We start from the raw sequence: 17031 nt of genomic DNA, 5'->3' as shown, positions 1-17031 counted from the left end.
AACCATGAATAATACAAAGAAAGTGGTGATGGGAGGAGTTATCAAAAAGAAAAGAGGCCTGGGCTGGGCTTACCACGACAGCGGTAACATAAAAGGAGGGATCCAAACCACACTGCACCCGTGACTCAGCAAACCAAAAGTGGAAAAAAAGGGACACAGGGAAACTGCTGCCGCTCTGGGCCCTCAGCACCTGCCAACAAAAAAGAACGTCCTTAAAAGCATAAAAACAAGGCAACCCTCACACACACTTCAGTAATTAAAAGTCAATTTCAAGAGCCATAGGTATCCCTCGTGGCGTCCCAGAGGAGTATAAAATTATGGATCAGGTTAAATCCTGTTTTGCTTTTATCATCCCTTGGATTTCCATTAACCATAATACCGGCCCATTGGACCGGTCTCGCCCGGACGAGTCTCTTGCGAGACGATCCAAGATAGTAGATACAGACGCAGCGGCTCACGACTCTCCCTTTCAGTGCTTTTTTGCTTATTTCATGTGTGTTTGTCTATGGACTCTATCCACGTATACATCAGCATTACACCACTACACCCGACAGGACCTTGTGGACATCGGCTACCGACACAAACTGGCAGTCTGTATCTCACCAACGCCAGATCCATTACCCACAAAAAGGACGACCTGGAGTTACAGCTCGAGGGAAACCGCTACATTCGTGACTGTTGTGTCCTAATCATCACGGAGACCTGGCTCAAACCGACGATCCCCGATGCTAGCGTGCAGCTAGCCGGCCGCTCTCTACACCGCTGGGATCGAACAGAGGACTACAGTAAGAGCAGAGGTGGGGGGGTCTGTATTTACGTGCATGAGGATTGGTGCAACAACAGCAAGATCATAGAGACTCACTGCTCCCCTGACATTGAGTACATGTCCGTAAGATGCCGGCCATATTTTCTCCCGAGGGAGCCAACTGTTGTGATCGTCACCGCTGTTTACATCCCACCGGATGCTAACGTTAGCACGGCACTCTCTACTGTTGAACGTCATCAATGAACATCAGCGGGCCCACCCTGATGGCGTTCATATTATAGCCGGGGACTTTAATAAGGCCAATTTAAAGACTGTACTCAGAGGCGTGATGCTGTAATCTCGCGAGAGGGTACGTGACGCGCGCAAGTCAGACAAGCGGAATACAGCGCTCCCAAACAATCTTAACTATTTAAACATCCGCAAAGTATCCTTAGATATAAACCAACATATTTAACTGCTGGAAAAGTTACAGTTCACAAAAAACAAACCTGGAAGATCTGGAGGAGTACATCGACGGTTGCTTCGATAGTATCGTCATGGGCAAGTCGGGCAAGTCACCCAAGACGCCGAACTCCAAGCGTAGCCGTCCTGAAGACTCCCCTGGGGAGACTTCGCCACCAGGCACAGACATCAAGGACATCCTCGATTCCATCGACAAGAGGCTGATTTGCTTGGACGGCTGCCTGGCTCTTGTCGAGGTACTCCATAAAAAATTTCAGGCCATCCGTGAGTCTCTGGACTTCAGCCAAAAACAAATAATCTCCTTGGTGACGGAGAACGCAACCCTCCGTGAATCGGTGAAGTCCCTCACCGACGGAGTTTCACAACTCCGCCAGGAAAACAAGTCCATGAAGGAAACGATCTTGGACCTTCAGGCTCGAAGCATGAGGGACAACCTCGTCTTTGCAGGAATTCCGGAGAAATCCGAGGAAGACCCGGAAGAATCCGTAAGGGCCTTCATGGCGCAACGGCTCAAGCTCCCAGCTGACGTCATCGGGGACATCACCTTCCATCGCGTCCACCGCCTGGGAGCCAAGAAGCCAGAAAATACAAGACCGAGACCCATCGTGGCAAAATTTGAACACTTCAAGCAGAAGGAGCAGGTGAAAGGCCGAGGCCGAGAGCTGAAGGGGACGGACTTCAGCGTGAACGACCAGTTCCCAAGGGAGATCCTCGACAGACGCCGTCGCCTATTCCCTATCCGAAAAAAGTTCATCAACGAGGGGTGCCGAGCTGTCATCACAGTGGACAAACTCTTTGTTAATGGACAGCTATACCGCGATCGTGAAATTACACCGTGGCTGTATTAATCATTCTAACATGGTAACTGAATATGCTTGGTAAGGTAAGGTAACGTCCTACTTTTTCATAGTTACATGATAAAGGTTTGTATATCATAACGCGCTCATCCTCGTTAACGCCTGCACTCTGCCTTCAAATTACTCCCCATTTTTCTTCCTTGCATGTCACCTCATTCCTTTCCTCCCTGTCTTGCACACTTTCTCACTGTCTTTCCCCTCTTTCACTCACTTATATTCCTGTTTGTCACTTGTCTGTTTTCTGTACCAGCATGTCTATACAGTTCACACACACTCACATTATCACAAACCCGCAAATACAAACATTGTACATAAAGACACACATCCATGTACACAGGTGGCTCGTACTGTACATCTGACACATAAATCTACAACACTGCCACTTACACACACGCATATCTCACACATGCATACACCAACATTACACCTTCACTAGTCAGATCAGGAGGACTACATTATAATATGCCCATGTGCACTTTAAGCATATATGTAATAGTATATGCTTACACTACCTACAGGCACATATACTTCACACTTGCACATATATACACACACATATCATCATAAGCTAGTCGAGGATGTCCTCACTGCAATTTGTCACTTGGAATGTCAGGGGAGTCGAGTCTCGAGAAAAAAGACAAAAAATGTTTAACCATCTAAAGAATATCCAAGCAGACATTGTCTTATTGCAAGAGACTCACATCTCCAATGCAGCTGCCCATACATTTCACTCACCACAGTTTCCACACATATACCTAGCAAACTACAACTCCAAACAGAGGGGCGTAGCCATTTTAATTAGCCGGAGGGTCAATTTTACACTGCTCAACAATACTATAGACATAGAAGGTAGATATATAATAATTAACATATCTGTGGACAATGTTAAATTTTGCATTGCCAACATATATGGTCCTAATGTTGATGACCCCTCTTTCTTTCACACCTTTTTTTCTTCTCTCTCTGCACACCTGGATTCAAGCTTGATCTTGGGAGGGGACTTCAACTTATTTCTCACCAGTGCACCACACGTACTCCCGAATTGACTACTTCTTAACAAGTAGCTCAATCTTATCTGACATATCAAATATTCACATACACCCTATCATTATTAGTGATCACGCACCAGTCTCTCTCTTTCTTACTAACCAAACCACAAGTACACCTACTAAATGCTGGAGATTTAATACATCATTGCTTAAAGACCCAGACTTTTTAAAGGTCTTTGAGAGAGAGTGGACAATGTTTTTAGATTTTAATGACCAACCGGAAACCTCGGCTTGTGTTCTCTGGGAGACAGCAAAAGTAGTAATGCGCGGGAAAATTATCTCCTACTCATCATATAAGAAAAAGAAAGAAAGATTATTGGAATTGGAGGAAAAAATTAAACTCCTTGAAACCGCTTATGCAAATTCACAGGATGAGAATACTCTGAATAACCTTAGAAAATTGAAATTAGATTTAAAAGAAATTACTGATAAGAAAATTCAGTTCCAATTACAAAGACTACGTTTGGAGAAGTTTGAACATGCCAATAAATCTGGAAAATACTTAGCTAACCAACTAAAACTTAATAAAGAAAAAAACTCTATCTCCTCCATTAGAAACTCAGAAGGTAACATCACTCACCTTCCGGAGGAAATTAATTCAGTCTTTAGGGACTTTTATAAAAGACTATACACACCTCAGATTAACCCTTCTGTTCCAGACATTGAAACATTTCTTAGTACCATAGAATTACCAAAATTAGAAAAAAATCAGGTGACAACCCTGGACTTACCCATTTCACTGACAGATCGTTATGATGCTCTACAGGAAATGCCAAATAACAAGGCACCAGGACCGGACGGGTTTCCTGCCGAATTTTATAAAACATTCTGGTCACTGCTAGCCCCAGTTTTTTTTTAAATGGTTCAGGAAATAAAAGAAAATGCACGCCTACCCCCATATATGAATTCTGCTACAATCAGTCTTTTGCTAAAATCAGAAAAGGACCCAACATTACCTTCCAGTTATCGTCCAATTTCACTTATTAATGCGGATCTTAAAATAATATGCAAAGTATTAGCTAGAAGACTGGAAAAAGTTACCCCTCATATAATACATCCCGATCAATCAGGATTTATCAAGGGGAGACACTCAGTTAGCAATGTACGCCGCTTAACCAATCTGATTGATCACTCTATCATCCATAATTTGGAAACCACAATCGTCTCACTAGACGCTGAAAAGGCATTCGACAGAGTTAACTGGAAATTTCTCTTTGCAACCCTACAGAAATTTGGCTTTGGAGAGTCATTTAGAACGTGGATCCAAATATTATATAGCATCCCAAAGGCCTCCGTTCGAACCAATAATCTGATCTCTCCAGAATTCACTTTACAAAGAGGTACTAGGCAAGGTTGTCCACTCTCCCCCTCATTGTTTGCTATCTTCATTGAACCTCTTGCAGCTGCAATTCGACAACATGGAAATATTAAAGGGATCCAGACAACAAATGTTCATCATAAGATAAGCCTTTATGCTGATGATGTGTTACTCTTCCTAAAAAACTCACACTTCTCACTGCACCAAGCTATCACACTCATCAATAACTTTAGCACCTTCTCAGACTACTCTATTAACTGGTCTAAATCCATAGTATTGCCCATTAATTTCGTTTTCCAGAGCACAGGTATTTGGGCATCAACATTTCCCCCAATCTGTCAGACCTGATCAGCTTGAATTATACCCCACTGTTGAAATCGATTGAGGATGATCTTGAACGTTGGAGAACTTTGCCGATCTCTCTTATGGGCAGAGTATCCACTGTGAAAATGATGATATTACCAAGGATCAATTATCTGTTCTCTATGATCCCAACCAAACCATCTATAACTTGGTTTAAGTCATAGATTCATATATAAATAAATTTCTTTGGAAAAATAAGCCAGCACGAATAAGCCTAAAAACATTACAAAAATCTAAAGAATGTGGGGGCTTAGAACTGCCAAATTTCTCCAATTACTTCCTGGCAAATAGGCTACAGTATATCTTAAAATGGATAAAACCTAACCCCTTGGATCAGTTATGGCTAGACATTGAACAATCATTTAGCCAAGAAATCCCCATCTTTAACTTACCTTTCATAAGCCAAATCCTTAGGAAACACGATTGTTTTAAAAGCATAAATATTAAAACCACTCTGACAGCTTGGTGGGAATTTTTAAAAATAACTAGGTCCTCGCTCAATCCTTGCCAGTACACTCCGATCTGGAATAACCCTGATATATTGCTTAAAAAAAAACATTGGATTTTACAACATGGCATGACAAAGGAATAAGTTGCTTGGAAAATATCATAAGGGGGGGAAAGTTTGTGTCATTCACTTACCTTGTTACACAGTATGGGTTAAGCCAGAATACATTTCTTGAATACTCACAAATAAATCCATAATTAGAGCTAGGTTTCGTAACATATCTTGGGAAAGCTATCCCACCATTGACCAATTCTTAAACGTATCCACTCCCCAAACATTATCCAAGTTGTACATTCTTTTGTCAAAGTGTGACAACACCGTTGGGGTTCCAGTCTCCAAATGGAACCTAGATTTATCTACAAGCTGTGACCCTGAGTTCTGGAAGCAAATATGCCTTAATTCGTTCCGTTTAATAAAAAATCCCAACCTACAGTTGGTTCAGTTCAAAACCATTCATAGAGTACACTACACAGGGCAGAGAATGTTTAAAATGGGACTAACCGACTCCAACATCTGTGTATACTGCCCAGATCATGTAGTAGATGATTATTTACACTCCATGTGGGCATGTGCCCCCATTAGTAATTTCTGGCAAGCAGTGTGCGAGGACCTTTCTTTGGCACTTGGGACCTCTATTCCTTCCTCACCTGTATTATGCTTGTTGGGTTATCTTTCTACAGTCAACGTAGAAACAAATCACACACAACTCCTCATCACAGCGTTAAGCATTGCCAAGAAAACCATTCTTATCAATTGGAAATCCAAAAAAAAACTGAACATAGCCTTTTACAAAAATCTTCTGTTAGATCATATAGCAATTGAGAGAATGTCTGCTGAATCCAAAGAACAACTGTCAGAATTTCAATCTATATGGGCTCCAATAATTAATCTCTAAAATTAATCGCTTAATGTAATTCTCGAAGGGCTGAGTGTGCCTGTCTCTGCCCCTGGCGGTCTCGTTCCTCTGGCTTGGGGCATGGTCTTGGTCGCCGGGTTGCCCTGGCGTCTGGGGGGTGAGCGGGTGGGTGCCGTGTATCTCTGTCCCTTCCTGCTGGGCTGACCCCCTGGAGGTTCTGGTGGGGGTTGGTGGGGGGCTGTCCGGATTTGGGGATGGGGCGTGGGTGGGGTGGTGGTGGTCGTCCCGGGGGTGGTGCAGGCCGTCCCTCGGGGTGGTGGGTAGACGGGGAGCCACATCCTGTGGGTGGTGGGCGCCTGCTGCTGCTGGGGGGGGCCTGTGTGCGTCCGGTGGCGCTGGTTCCTCCGCGGCCTCCCTCGCCCCTGGGGGTGGGCCGGGTTTGCCCTGGGTGCTCTGGCCTGGCTACTGTGTGGGACCGTGGGGTGTGGGCATGGGAGGCTTTGGCCCTGCCCTTGGTGTGGGCACGGGTGGTTATACCCCGCTGCCCTTGCAGAGCCTTCCCCCTTAGGTATGTATATGGCTATATATGTGTGTGTGTAGGTATGCATGTATATATTTATTATTATCATATCTAAAATAGCTAAAAGATCTAAATTATTAGAAAATATATTTATATATATATATTATATATTTATATATATATTTATATATAAATTATTATATATTAAGTATCAATAGTTATTATACATCATTATTATACATACATAACTATCAATAAATATTATTATTATTACTATTATTATTACTATTACTACTATTACTATTACTATTGTTATTATTATTATTATTATTATTATTATTATTATTATTATTGTTATTATTATTATTATTATGATTACTATTATTATTATTACTATTATTGTTATTATTATTATTGTTATTATTATGATTACTATTATTATTATTGCTATTATTATTATTACTATTATTATTATGATTATTATTATTATCAATTACTTTACTTTATTTTTATTTTTCATTTATTATTTTTATTCTCAATTTTAATTTTTGTGTATGGTAGGTGTATGGCCCCGGGTGGGGCGCCTGGTAAGCTCATACGGGAGGGGGGGTCTCGTTTGTGCAGCTTGGGCTCTGGGTGGGGAGGTGCGGTGCTGGGGTGGGGCATTACCTGCTTCCCTCCCTTCGGTAGGGGGATGGCTGGGTTGTGGTGGATGTGGGGCGGGCGGGTGGGGGTGCTGGCTGTGGGTGCGTGGGTAGCGGGGCGGATAGCGGTGGGGGTGGTGCTCTGCGCGGTGCGGGCCGGGATTAGCGGGGGGCTTGCTTGGGGGGCGGGGTGGTGGGCTCTGGGTCGTGGGGGGGCCTCGACCAAGGGTTGGGGGGTGGGGCTGGCCGGTGGCTCACGGGCGGCCCCTGCTATTTGCCGGTGTCTGGTTGGCCCCTTCTGTCTCCGGTCTGGTGGCGGTCTTCCCGCCTCCGGGGTGTCCTACTTGGCGGGTCCGTGGGTGGATGGGAGATGTGGTGGAGACGGGTCAGCGCTGTGGTGGAGGGTGGGACTGGGGGGGCATTCACTTTTTGCGGCTGTTGGGGTGTCGTCTGCCTGGTGGGCTCTGCTGCCTGGTGTGTGTGTCTCTGTCCCGCCCTGGCACTCTTGACTCACGAGCCCGGGGGGCGGGGTTGGGCTCTTCCCCATGCGGGTCCCGGTTCTCCTGCGGTCTCTGTGGTGTCACTCCCTGGGCTGCCATGGTGACGGATGTGTTGCCGGGGCGCGGTTCCTGCTGTTCTGGTGGTTGTAGGAGCTGCCTCGGGGCGTGTGGTTTGTCCGCGGCTCCTGGTGGTCCGGGGGTGGCGTAGCTGGCTCAATCTCTGGTGGGGCCCTCCGGGGGGGAGCTGGCAGGCCGGACTGGCAGCCACGATGGGCTGGGTGGGGCTTGTGGTTGGTCCTGTGGCCCAGGGCTTGCTCCCGGCGGCTGGCTTGCCCGGCTCGGTTAGCCGGTAGTGCGGGGTGGGCGTGTGTGGGGCCCCGATCCTCCCTGCTGCACTGCACCACCTCACATACATGTAGGACTTTGGGGGGTGGCCTGCAACTGGTTTTGCCGGGGGCGAAGGGTTTCCTTGCGGATGCCCTTTTGTCCTCGGCATTCCTCTGGCTGGTCACCCTTCAATTTTAACCGCACCTTAGACACTCAGTTCTGGGGGGGGGGGGGGGGGGGGGGGGGGGGGGGGGGGGGGTCTGGGCAGGCATGGGACCCACCATTGCTCTGCTTCCCTCCACACACACACACACATACACATACACCACACACATAGGTCAGCCATATGGGGCAGGCCAATTTTTAATTGCACTATCTACACAATACCATCTTCACACACACAGGTGTAGCGGGCTGGACCGGAGAGCCTACTGCCTACCCCCGCGATTGGCCCGCTGGCTGCTGGGGCTTGGCGGCTCGCTCGGGGTGCCCTGGGCTGCAGGATATTTTGGTCTGGTCTGCCTGGCCTTCCTGGGGGTCCCGCTGGCCCTCCCGGTGGATGGTGGGGTCCGTCGGTGGTCTTAACTCCTCGGCTCTGGTGCTTGGCCTCCCCGTGACTTGGAGCTATGGCTCTCCCTCACGGGGGTGAGCTGCCCGGCGGATGTCGGCCGGCGCAGTGGAGCGCCTCACCACTCGCCTGCTCGCCCCCTCCGCTTGTTCATGTGCGGGCCTCCTCCCCTCGCCCGCTCCTTTGTCTGCCACAGTGCCGTAGCCCTGATGCCGTGGTCGAGGGGAGTCTGGGGGTGCTATGCCTTGGCGGTCCGTACCTCCCTGGGCTCGGGGCCTGGTTGTGGGTCTGGGACCCCTGGGTCCCCCGCTCTGTGATGCCCCGGACGCCCCACCCGGGGACGTCCACAGCATGTGTGTGTATTGAGTGGTTGGGGTGTGCATGTGTCTGAGTTTATTTTATGTATTTATTGTTTTAAATACTTAGATAAATAATGATTAGTTTTATTATAATTATATATATATATATATGTATATGTGTGGGTGTGTATGTGGGTATATGGCCATGTAGATATACGGGGGGGGCTCCGCGGGGGTCTGGCGTACGGCGTTCCATCTCAACCGCCCGGTCCTCCATGGGGCAGTGTGCCCGGGCCTCTTCTGTCCTGGCCGGGGCGGTCCTATGTCGGTGGTCGGGCCTGGGGTTACCTGGGGCGGGCCTGGTTCTGCTTCCTGGGGGTGTGTGGGGGGCGGGAGGCGGTGCCTCCGGCCGTGGACGGGCTCCCTTCCGGCCGGCAGGGGCGCCCCTGTGCCCACGGGTGTGTGGCCTTCGATGCCCTTCTGCCCTAGTGGGGTATGGTCTCCCGCTGGTCTCGGGGGTGCGGCTCTCCTCCGGCCTGCTGGCGCCCTGTTGCCGGTTGGGATTGCTCCTCCATGGCCTCTTGCTGGTCTCTTCGGGGAGTTGCTTCGGGGGCGGGTCTTGGGGAGTCGGCCCTGGCTTTGCCCACACCCACGGGGCCGGAGGATCTCTGGCGGTGGGGGCTTGACCTGGCTGCGCGGGGCGGGGTTTGCTGGGCGGTAGAAGGCAGTCTCTCTCCTTTTGTCATTCTCAGTGACAATTACACATTCACACACTCGCATTCACATACACAACACACCTCCATATGGGCACTCACAGCACATGGGTGCTTTTCTATACAATCTACTATCTTATCCCTGATGTTTATATAGTATTGGTATGCTATTATTACAGTAATAATGATGTCAAGCAGTGAGATTTTAATTACTGTAACTGTATGGTTGCAATTGTGTTTACTATCATGGGTCATGTCTTCATCGTTACTATTGCTACTGGTAAGTTGGACTGTTTCATTTCACTGATATCATCTCCAGTGTGACCCTTAGCCATCATTGACATTTAACTGTTCTGTTTGTCACTGTTGTTGTTTTGGGAATTCTTGTTGCTGCTGTTTTTGTCTCTCCCTCTACTGCACCCCCCCCCGACCCCACCTTTCTCTTCTCTCTTCTTCTTTTCTGTTCTTCTTCTTGCTCCGGTCCAGTCGCCCCAAATGGCATAACAAAAACATCAAATAACGGCAAATAAAATTTCATGGTACAGGGAAGTTGTAGCCAACACCTTTCCTGACACAGAGCAAATCTGTCTAGCATGTAAGAGCATTCAGATCAACAATACTATCTGCCCCAATGGCTGGACGGGACAAAAAAAAATAATAAAAAAAATAAATAAATAAAGACTGTACTCCCGAAGTTTCATCAGCATGTCAAGTGTCCAACGCGAGGAGCAAACACTCTTGATCATGTTTGCTCAAACATAAAGCACGGCTGCAGAGCATCACTAACTTCAGAGGACGTGATGTGATGTCAGGAGACCTGAGCATGTCTCTGGCAGAGAAGACAGGAACTCAACAGTTTCTTTGCCCGCTTTGAAACACCACAGCGATACTCATCTTCTCCAGCCCTGCCCCCAGCCCCTCCCGGCCCCACGACGGACCCCCCCATTAACTGTAGGAGAGCATGACGTGAGGCGTGTGCTTCAAGCAGTGGACCCCAGGAAGGCAGCTATGATGACCTGCTATTCAGGATGACCCATTGTGGTCCTTCCACAAGGGAGTTGCGAGCTGGAAGCTGTGAGCTGTTCAGGTGTCTTGACACCCCGAGTGCCCCCTAAATCGCACGTTGTCGGCAGGATTTGAACCTGCGCGGGGAATCCCCAATGGATTTCTAGTCCATCGCCTTAACCACAAATGCAAAGGCAATGGAAAATGACGGTAGACGGTATTGCCATTCTTTCCTGGCAGACATAACATAAGCAAACGGCTTGTCCTTCGAGCCAGACTTGATATTGGGACCTCAGGATTCAAGCTTGAAACACTATAGTCATCCGCTCTTCCAACTGAGCTATCAAAGGTCTTGTTGTTTTAGGGCGAGTGAGTACGGCCGAGCGTTCAACGGCGTCTCATTGAGGTTGCAGGCTCAAACACGCTGTGGATGAGAATGCCACTTTTGACAGTGTTTTTGAGATAATCAAGTCTCAGGTGGTTAGGTGTGACTTTTCTGATCGAATTCAGAGGTCATGTGTTGGTCCCGAAAAGGGTCTTTGCACTTTTTTCAACACGACCACCGATGAAAGGTATAAAAACAGCCCTGTTGCATTGGCCCGGGAATCGGACCCGGGCCTCCCGCTTGGCAAGTGAGAATTCTACCACTGAACCACCAATGCCACGTGGGGACACACTGTAAGAGAAAAAAAATCATACAAGAGAGGGAATCCAAAGTCCAACACATGTGTGAATTGAGAGGTTGTGGTTGGAGCGGGCAGTGCCAGCAGCTGGGGAATATCCCTGGTGGAGGAAGAGCGTTGGCGTGCTGAGCGAACTGGACAGCGGGAAATCGTGTATAGGACTCCCACAGTACAGGCACAGGCACAGCCACAGGCATAGGCGGTGACTCCTCTCCGCTGACGAAAGGCGACTGGCTCCCAGTTGCATGGGGACGACACTCCCGACGTCGTAAGACGGCGCTCCGCTGCTGGAGCAGGGAGGGAGGAGTGGTGCCGGAAGAGCCCCAGGAGGTGGGATTTGGAGCCGACCTGTGGGTTGGAGAGGCTCCGCTGTGCGCTGCGCTCCCGCAGCCGGTTGTCGAGTCGAATGGATAGCGACAGAGAGCAGCTGGAATGACAAGGTGCTGCGGAGCGCATATCGGGCGAGCCTCAGCCAACAAGTGCAAGATGAGCTGGCCGCTCGGGATGAGACCCAGACGCTGAGGCTCGCCCGATACGCGTTTCGTAGCGCCTTGTCATTCCAGCAGCTCTCTGCCGTTATCCCGGTTAGCTCAGTTGGTCAGCGTGTGGTGCTAATAATGCCAAGGTCATGGGTTCAACCCCCCGTACTGGCCACTCTTCTTCATGTGCTCCAGGAACAACAAAACGGCGACAACCCACTGGCCCCCATATCCAACATCACACCACCCACCCACCTGTGAAACACCCTCGACAAGGCCGCTGAAAGACCGGGGAGAGGTAAAGAAAACAGCATGTCAAAGCAGAGTGGCAACAAACCTCTCGGCCACCGAGACTGCAAGAAGCAGATCAATGGGGACAGTGGACCCCATTATCCTCTACCCAAAATTTAGACCACCAGTGTAGAGAATGCAGACCGTGAAAGAACAACAAAAGCCCCCGTCGACAACACCCCGGCCCTCATAACCAACAGTACTCCACCACAAGGTAAACAGCATGGCGGCAACAAATGCCCAACCAAAGCGTCACAGAAAAAAACCCATTGGATTTCAAGTCCAACGCCTTAACCTCTCGGCCACCGTGACTGCTTGGAAAAGACCAATGGGGGCAGGTGACCCCATTGTCCTAGAACCAAAATGTTGCTGATGTCAAGGATCAGCTGGCAACATGTGCATGGGAGGAAGACACGTGGTTTGTGTGAGGGGCTACACAAGTCTTTCCACGGCTAGTTAAAAGCCAGGCACCTCACATCGTTTCCATAAAGTACCAAGGGACAACAAAGCAGGGAAGATAAGGGATAGGGAGGAGAGGGGAAAGATGCGACCGCCTTTGTTCAGAGCCAGAGAAGAAGCTCTCCTCTCTGCAAGGTCAAGCACAGTATGCCAGAAGATTTCAGTTTGTGAGTTGTCCTCATTCTACAAAGGCCTGGATAGCTCAGTTGGTCCTCCTTCTGTGGTCAAGTACACTATGCCAGAAGATTTCTGCTCCTTCATCCTCAACACCGAGAAGGCCAAGGAGATGACCGTGCACACAAGGAATAACTTGTTGAAGTAAATCGTTTCGACCAAGCACCTTTGCGATGTTCCAGGACTGTGGGTAAACGCCATTCTCAATAATTAAATTGAAGATACAGTGCGAGACACGCACTTTGACCAGCTTAGCCACAGTGCCAGCTGTGCATCTGGCACCAACACAAAAACAGTTCGCCAATGGGGAAAAATGTTCATACAAGGGAGGGAGTCCACAGTCCAACACGTGTGAATTGAGAGTCCCTGGGTGGGCTCAAACCACCAACCTCTCAGTTAACAGCCAAACACGCTGACCAATTGCGTGACAGAGACTACAACAGCACACAAGGAATAACTTGTTTAAGTAAACCTTTTCGACCTAGCACCTTTGCGATCTTCCAGGACTGTGGGTAAACACAATTCTCAATAATTAAATTGAAGATATGAGTTTCTCAGGGAAACAAGGAGCGAGAGGTTCAGTCATCACTGGGAACTTTGGAAGTGTAGTCACTTTAAGTCAGGTCTGCTTTGGTGAACTTCAGAGGCATCATGACCAGTCTGCCTCAAAACATTATCTGAAATCCTGTGGCAGGTTTCTGGCATTGATTCTTAATTCAGTTGCCATCCCTGATAGATGGTAATGGTAATGGCAATCATGCCCGCGTGGCAGGCGAGTGTCTTTGCTTGTCTGACGTCTGTGTCGCATCCTGATTGGCTGGCAGCAAATGTCTGAGAATTCTACCACTGAACCACCAATGCCACGTAGGGACACACTGTAAGAGAAAAAAAATTAAACTGTCAAGTGGATGAGCCTCTGCAAAGTAGCGCTGAATGACAACACATCACAATGTCATACTCTTTGGATTCAAGCACCTTCTGGCGTAATGGGATCCACAACAATCATGTCAGCTGTGGATGCAACGTCAATTCGTTCTTGAAGGGCAAGTGACAAAAAGAAGTACATGGTTCACAAATCAGCTGCCAAAGTTTCACTGACCAAGCACCCAGGCACTGCTGGGATTTGAACCCAGGATCACATGTTTACTAGACAGGCACTTTGACCAGCTTAGCCACAGTGCCAGCTGTGCATCCGGCACCAACACAAAAACAGTTCGTCAATGGGGAAAAATGGTCATACAAGGGACGGAGTCCAAAGTCCAACACGTGTGAATTGAGAGTCCCTGTCAGGTTCAAACTCCTGGGACACTTGTAAAAACACTTAAATACAGAAGAGACAGACAACAATATTCAAAGTTACTCGCAGCAAGGAGAGTGAAACAACATACCCAGTGACATGCCGGTCCACCCTGAGTATGCCATTCATGCTCCTCTCTTTTTATTTTCTTTAGGAGGTCCCTAATACATGGTCGTGCAACTCTAAGTGGAGGGGGAAGCAAGCAGTTGCACAAGCTGTACTTGTTGTCTATGTGTGTGTGTGTATGTGAGAATAATTACTTTTTGTGCATGTGTTCTTATCTTGGCACATTTTGCACGATGAAACTTCTTCAAGGTTGCTGCTGGCATTCCCAGGCACCTGCAAGATTTGTGGTGTTGGGAGTAGCTGGTCAGCGTCTTGGAATGCTGCTTCAAAACACTCAAGACTATTGTCCCAAAGGTGCCAGGTTGCATCGAGCATACGGGAGTCGTCACCCAGCTGATCCGGGAGGCACGGGAAGGCAAAGGAGACCTGGCAGTCTTGTGGCTTGACCTTGCCAATGCCTACGGGTCTATCCCACACAAACTGGTGGAAACCTCGCTTGACAGACACCACATTCCAGGCAAGATCAAGGACCTCATACTGGACTATTACAGCTGCTTCAGTTTGAGAGTCACTTCCGGAAAAAAGAAATCTGCATTTCATCGGCTAGAGAAGGGCATTATACCGGGATGCACCATTTCAGTGATATTGTTTGCCTTGGCCATGAATATGCTGGTGAAGTCAGCAGAGGTGGAGTGCAGAGGTCGACTCACCCGCTCTGGTATGCGGCAGCCCCCCATCAGAGCGTTTATGGATGATCTGACAGTGACTACATCATCAGTCCCGGGCTGTAGATGGATCCTTCAAGGCTTGGAGCGTCTCATTAGCTGGGCCCGGATGAACTTCAACCCAGCCAAATCCAGGTCTCTGGTGGTGAAGAAGGGGAAAGTCATAGACCAGTTTCGCTTCTCAGTCGGAGGCACCCAGATTCCATCGGTGGGGGAGAAGCCAGTTAAGAGCCTGGGCAAGATCTATGACTGTACCTTGAAGGACACCGGAGCACTCCAAGCGACATCAGAGGAGTTGGGAACCTCCCAGCCTCCCGACTACTGCCCTTCAGTAGTCTGATGGAGGACTTTATGGTCAACCGAGCAAGAGAGGTGCTGCTGTATAGGGACTCTAATGACATCAAAGTCTCCTCGGCTGGCATAGAAGTACGAACTGGCAGGAAATGGAAAGCTCATGAGGCGGTAGACCAGGCTGAGTCCCGCTTACGACACAGTGAGCTGGTCGGAACAGTGGCTTCCGGACGGGCAGGCCTTGGGAGCAACCAAATACCTCACTTCACCAAGGCCCAGGGAAAGGAAAGGTGTCAGCTGATCCAGGAGGAAGTCCGAGCAGAGGTAGAGGAAGCCCGCTGTACTAGGACAGTAGGGATGCGGCAGCAGGGAGCATGGACCCGATGGGAGGAGGCAGCTGACCGGAAGATATCGTGGACAGAGCTATGGCGATCTGAGCCACACCGGATTGAGTTCCTCTTCCAGTCGGTGTACGATGTGCTCCCAAGTCCGTCCAACCTCTTTCACTGGGGCTTGGCGGAGAATCCTCTCTGCCCTCTCTGCCGGAGTCCTGGATCACTGGAACACATCCTCAGCTGCTGCCCAAGTACTGCGGGTCATTGCAGAGGCCATCAGCACAGGAATCTCCACCAGTAAATACCATCAACCAACAAGGCAGTCCATTGCCTTTGTTAGGGCTGGGGAGAAGCCGAAGCAGTGCCGGAGTCAAGCAGGGGGGCTGCTGGCAACAGCCCGAGACTGGCAGCTGAAAGTCGACCTAGGGAGACAGCTCAAATTCCCAGAGAACATCGCAGTGACCACTCTCGGGCCAGACATGGTCCCGGTGTCAGAAACAACGGATGGAGGATGGAGGACCCGATGCAACCCCATCGAGGTCGGGTGCAGAGGTTTTGTAGGCCAGTCTCTCATTAGAGCACTCAAGATGCTGGGAGTGAAGGGTCAGCATAACAAAAGAGCCATCAAGAACATCACTGACGCAGCAGAAAAGGCGTCCAGATGGCTGTGGATCAAGCGGGGAGATCCGTGGAGAACAAAAGCTACTTAGACACAAGCCGGGACTGATCAACCCGGCTGGGTCACCTGGGCGAGGGTGTCTGTTGTGAGACCCGAAACACCCAGTGAACCCAGGATACAACACTGATGATGTGTCTAAGTTGCACCGAAAGTGTATGTCAAAACTCTATTGTCTAAGCAAACGGATATAAGGGTGATAACTTAACACAATAATAATTGAATTTACATTTTATTCTAACATTTCCCTCCTGTTTATCACACATTTATCTGTTTGCAGTCCCTCCTAGGCTCTCCTCTCGGTTTTCACCTAGCAGGTCATCTATGTCAGAAATTGTGCTTACACCTTGAAGGAAGAGATTGTTATTTGTGTTGTCCTGAGCTGACCCACATGGCTATGCAATGCATGTTTTGTACTTGTTTTTTACACTCATATACTTGCTATATAACTTGCTTCGCACACTTTTTGACTGCTCACACTTATATAACTGTGTTTTTAACTTGTTCCGGCAACGGGATAAATATTATTCCCATATCCTGATAACGAACTAGAATGTTGTGAGAAACGAACTAGAATGTTGTGAGACATTGAGGTGCCTGAGGCAGAGGACGGAGGTGACGACTCCTCTCCTGCGGAGACAGGCTGGCCACCTGTTTTCGCACGGGCGAGTCTATAAAGCATTTGTTTTCTCAATCCCGGTTAGAGTCTGCTGTGAACTGTGCACGAGTGTCCAGCTTTCGGTTTCCGGATTACTCTACCGGGGTGTTTTTGGCTCTCCGCCCTCTGTCAACGGTAAGGT

The 17031-nt window shown here is 48.7% G+C and overlaps 1 non-coding gene and 1 pseudogene across 1 annotated transcript; one reads left to right on the top strand and one right to left on the bottom strand.

Moving 5' to 3' along the window:
- Positions 1 to 1302: 1302 nt before the first annotated feature.
- LOC131125253 (uncharacterized) lies at positions 1303 to 16361 on the top strand (annotated as a pseudogene).
- Positions 13950 to 14023, bottom strand: trnat-agu (transfer RNA threonine (anticodon AGU)). The gene has a single exon. It is a non-coding gene; the product is annotated as a tRNA-Thr (tRNA).
- Positions 16362 to 17031: the final 670 nt, after the last annotated feature.

Source organism: Doryrhamphus excisus, chromosome 3 (assembly GCF_030265055.1).
Source record: "Doryrhamphus excisus isolate RoL2022-K1 chromosome 3, RoL_Dexc_1.0, whole genome shotgun sequence".
Lineage (NCBI taxonomy): Eukaryota > Metazoa > Chordata > Actinopteri > Syngnathiformes > Syngnathidae > Doryrhamphus > Doryrhamphus excisus.
The sequence above is the reverse complement of the archived record's forward strand: the minus strand, read 5'-3'. Positions and strand labels throughout refer to the sequence as shown.